General features: G+C 32.3%; 1 protein-coding gene across 1 annotated transcript in view; it reads right to left on the reverse strand.

Moving 5' to 3' along the window:
* The window catches only part of cyp11c1 (cytochrome P450, family 11, subfamily C, polypeptide 1), a gene marked incomplete at both ends in the record, with an annotated part of 41,096 nt that overhangs the window by 18,015 nt on the left and 18,081 nt on the right, over window positions 1-5,000 (reverse strand). The window lies entirely within an intron of this gene.

Consider the following 5,000-nt stretch of genomic DNA (forward strand, 5'->3'; position numbering starts at 1 on the left):
CGTGTTTCCGCTGGGCAAAATGGATTTGATTATAATATCCTTTATCTGAATCCATTTATCATATTGTCGAATTTAGGATAGAATGCCAATTGGTTGTTTGGTCATTTATATTTAATAGTTAGTCACACATTTAATTATTACGTGTTAACCTTTTGTTGAAATTATACCGTTCCGTACTGGAGATAGTTAATAATTACAGAGTAATTCAGAAAGGATCAAAATGTAACAATTATATTAACAGTCAGGAAAATGTATAATGTCAATTACATAATTAGTGTTGGGGGGAAAGCATTACAAGTAACTTGAGTTACGTAATCAGATTACTTTTTCAAGTAACTAGTAAAGTAACGCATTACTTTTCAAATTTACAACTAAATATCAGAGTTACTTTTTCAAAAAATATCTGAGTTACTTTTTCACATTAATTTGACTGACAGCTCTCCTGTCCTCATGTTGAGAGTTAGTGCAGAGGTGTGAGTGTGTGTGTGTGTGTGTGTGTGTGAGAGTGTGTGTGTGTGTGTGTGTGTGTGTGTGTGTGTGTGTGTGTGTGTGTGTGTGTGTGTGTGTGTGTGTGTGTGAGAACATGATGGTTATTGTAGTTCTAGACTAAATGTGAGCATTTATTTTTCTCACTTGCACAATAAAGATTCTGTTCTCCTCAAAATGAATAAAATCAGTCAAATGCAAAATCAGAGTACTATGCAAACCTCCAATAATTAAATGTTAAACAAATATTTTTATGCATTTAATCTACATTTATTGACCAATTTGCTGCTGACCTTTGATGATTCAGTTAAACCATGAGCAAAAATTACTAGATTTTTTGTTTCTATTGGTAAAACTTTTTTTCTCCTGCGTCCTATTCTCCATTATCCAGAGCTGCGCCCTCTACTGTTCATGAAGGAATCTGCATTTTTACCTCAGCCTGAGGCTTATTATTTACATTCTGGTATGAAGAGGTCTTTACATTTGCACAAAAATATAACACTTTCATTATAAAAAAAAAACAAACAAAAAAAACAAGCCCAGCTCAGGTGAGAAAAAGTAACGCAAAAGTAACGTAACGCATTACTTTTCTTAAAAAGTAACTAAGTAACTCAATTAGTTACTTTTTAAGGGAGTAACGCAATATTGTAATGCATTACTTTTCAAAGTAACTTTCCCCAACACTGTACATAATCAATTCAAAGATAATCCATACATAACATCAAATATTCCGAAATAGCCTAAAGAGTGAAAGATTTCCTGACTTTCTGAATATTACGTAACACAGAGTGTTTGCTGTATTACGGGCCAATCTTGTTAATAGTATTGCGCCCCGAGCTCACTACTACATCACTTTAAATAACTCAGACCAGACCCAAACCTCTTTCAAATGGAAATACAGGATGATAAAGGGAATTTAATTTTGCCTGAATTGAAAGAAGAGACCAAATGGCTCCAAAAGCCACACCCATCATAATATGCAAAATATCTCAAAGTTCTAAAAACTCTTATTAACTTCTTGAGATTGTTGTACCAGTCGCACTGAGACATTTCAAACGATATCACACACATATAATATTGTACAGTGAGAACTCCAAATCACACAGATTTGTGAGTGAGATCCAAAATGACGAAATTTGCATCATCTGAGGATTTTTTCCAGAAATAAAACACAATTCTCTCGTCTTAGGGGGAAATGAGGGGGGAAAGTACCATAATTAAAATATTACAGGGTTTCTGTTGATACAAAGCTTAATGCTTAATCACTGAAGTTACCCTTTAAGGAAACCTTAAACTCAGGAAATCTCTGAGAAACAAAACCATTCAGAAAAACATTTGTATAATATTACAATTCCTAGTTAATCCCTAACCGAAGTTATCCCAGCTTGGTCAGCTAGAGCAGTTCGCCACTGGCCTTTCGTTAAATCCATAACTTTGGTAATGCCAGCATTCAAAAATTTGGCAATTATAGATGATGATGCATTAGATTAAAAAACAGAGGTTCTGCAATACCATAATGCTCATCCTCCTGTCTTAGCAATCCCATGATTTCAACACTGATTCGTTAAAACTGAAAGGCACAAAGGCATTTTTTTAAGGATCTTGAGCCTTTAATGTAAGAACCGATCAAGCTGACCAAATGAAGGAAAATAAGCTTCCCAGACACACTTTTTTGATAGTTCCCAGCATGCTTTGCATATGGCTGTAAATGGAGAGTTGATCATGAAATGAAGTGTTATTGAATGTGTTTTTGACTGAAGGGAATCATCTGTTAATGTTTAATGTTCAGTTCTGTTTGACATGTGAGAGTTTCTGTTGACCGCTACCATTGGTCAGAAGAGCTGATGGCTGTGATGGGAATAACTGCAAGTGTTATGATTATGATTATGAAGCATGTGCTTTGTTCAATGAGCAATAACTGTGCTAATGCTAGCGCAATAACAGTGTGTTTCTACTTGTGCTAGCAGCTAACAGTCGATTCATTGCATAACAACTCAGAGTCAAATATAAACAGCTCATTTCCATTTACTCTAATTTATACCCTTTCTTTAAAAAGTCAACTTAAATTATAAAAGCACATTCCACTAATAATATTAAATTCATCCTGTGCTATAGACTAAATCATTTAGGAAATTTTACTTAATTTATTCGGGTAGATTCCGCAAAAAAAAAAAACCCATAAAAACGACTTAAATATTATGTGTAATATTGTTACCAGTCTTTTTTTAAAGTATATGGTGTGTAATATTTTTTGCAGTGTAGTGACGTGTAATGAAATTGTTATTAAATTACAAAATTGATGTAATTGTATTTAGTTGTATTACTGAAGTAAAATGTGTAATTTAATTAGTTACTAATCATATTATAGGAAATTGCTTTGCATTGATAAAGTAATCCAAATAAAAGAATCCATATAAAGTAATCCAATAAAGTAATCCAATAAAGTAATTTATAATTCAAATAAAGTAATCCAAATGAAGTAATCCAATAAAGTAATCCAATAAAGTAATCCATATAAAATAATCCAAATAAAGTAATCCAATAAAGTAATCCAATAAAGTAATCAATAAAGTAATCCAATAAAGTAATCCATATAAAATAATCCAAATAAAGTAATCCAATAAAGTAATCCAATAAAGTAATCCATATAAAATAATCCAAATAAAGTAATCTAATAAAGTAATCCAATAAAGTAATCCAATAAAGTAATCAATAAAGTAATCCAATAAAGTAATCAATAAAGTAATCCAATAAAGTAATCCATATAAAATAATCCAAATAAAGTAATCCAATAAAGTAATCCATATAAAATAATCCAAATAAAGTAATCCAATAAAGTAATCCATATAAAATAATCCATACAAAGTAATCCAATAAAGTAATCCAATAAAGTAATCCAATAAAGTAATTTATAATCCATATAAAGTAATCCAAATAAAATAATCCAATGAAGTTATCCATATAAATCCAAATAAAGTAATCCAAATAAAGTAATCCATATAAAGTAATCCATATAAAGTAATCCAAATAAATCCAAATAAAGTAATCCATATAAAGTAATCCAAATAAAGTAATCCATTAAAGTAATACAATAAAGTAATCCATATAAAGTAATCCATATAAAGTAATCCAAATAAAATAATCCAATGAAGTTATCCATATAAAGTAATCCATTTAAATCCAAATAAAGTAATCCATATAAAGTAATCCAAATAAAGTAATCCATATAAAGTAATCCAAATATATCCAAATAAAGTAATCCATATAAAGTAATCCAATAAAGTAATCCATATAAAGTAATCCAAATAAAGTAATCCAATAAAGTAATCCAAGCCACATTAATAATGGGTAACTTGTAAGAGTAAGCAATTACATTTCCAAAGTGACCTTCCTAACACAGAATGTGTGTGAGATTCAACACAATCTCTCTGTTGTGTGACTATGTGGAATTTCTTTGAATTGTCATGAATTTAATTCCACTTACTGTCATTCAAATTCTGAAATTCAGAATTTTGCACAAGCCTGACCTGGATGAGGCCAATGGCAACCGTCCCAATAAAACCTTAAAATAGCTTTTTGAACACCAGAAATGAATTCTTTAGGAAGATCCAAAACATCGAAGCATCGAAGCTGCCGAGCTGTTAATAACCAGACATCTCCCTCTAAAGGAGATTTGGAGATCTGAGACCCTTCCCAGATCTACTCTGTGTAACTTTTAGTCCCAAAATAGAGACCAAGGACCTTAAAGGCCCATCTCAGGCCAGTCTCCCAACAGCAGAGATGCACATTTCCCCCAGTGAACACATGCAGAGGAAGCTGAAATCTGAAGAAGATATCAATCTTCTAACATCTTCAGAGTCTTTATGACTGTTGTTATATCCTCTGTGTAACTGGATCTGCACTGGGGGGTTTCCTCCTGAAGCCAGCAGAGGACCTGAGAGAGGACACCCTTGCCTTATTCCCCTGGTTACTGAAAAACACCTAGATCATGAACCCAGTCTTAACATCCTGTAGTAACAGTCTTCCTTGCTTACTTTATATAGTTACTTGCTCTTTGATAGGCTGCAATTGTATTCCTCACCATTAGGGGGATAGTGAGGCTGGGGTTAGATTACAGTTTTTTCCAATTGCTAACACACAATTTTTCAAACTAGTCTGGTTTTATCAAAATACTTAACACAATTCACAAAACCACACACCCAAACTGCAAAATACCTCATATATCCTGCAAAATGAAGCACTGCAACCGAAACTACACACAGCAATATCAAAATCAAACTTTTGCACGAAATGGCACACACTTCATTCATATTACCAGATTTTTGTCAAACCAACTGCACACTGTTGGGCATAATGAAAAGCACCCTCATCTTTAGTATGCTTTGCCATTATACTACATTTTTTATCAAATTGTTCATATGCATATTTGCACAAATATCAAAACATTCCTAAATCAGACACATTTACTGCAGGAGTGACATCATGAACATTTAAGTCTTGGCCACTGAGAAATT

The sequence above is a fragment of the Gobio gobio genome (assembly GCF_949357685.1).
Source record: "Gobio gobio genome assembly, chromosome: 15".
Taxonomy (NCBI): Eukaryota; Metazoa; Chordata; class Actinopteri; order Cypriniformes; family Gobionidae; genus Gobio; species Gobio gobio.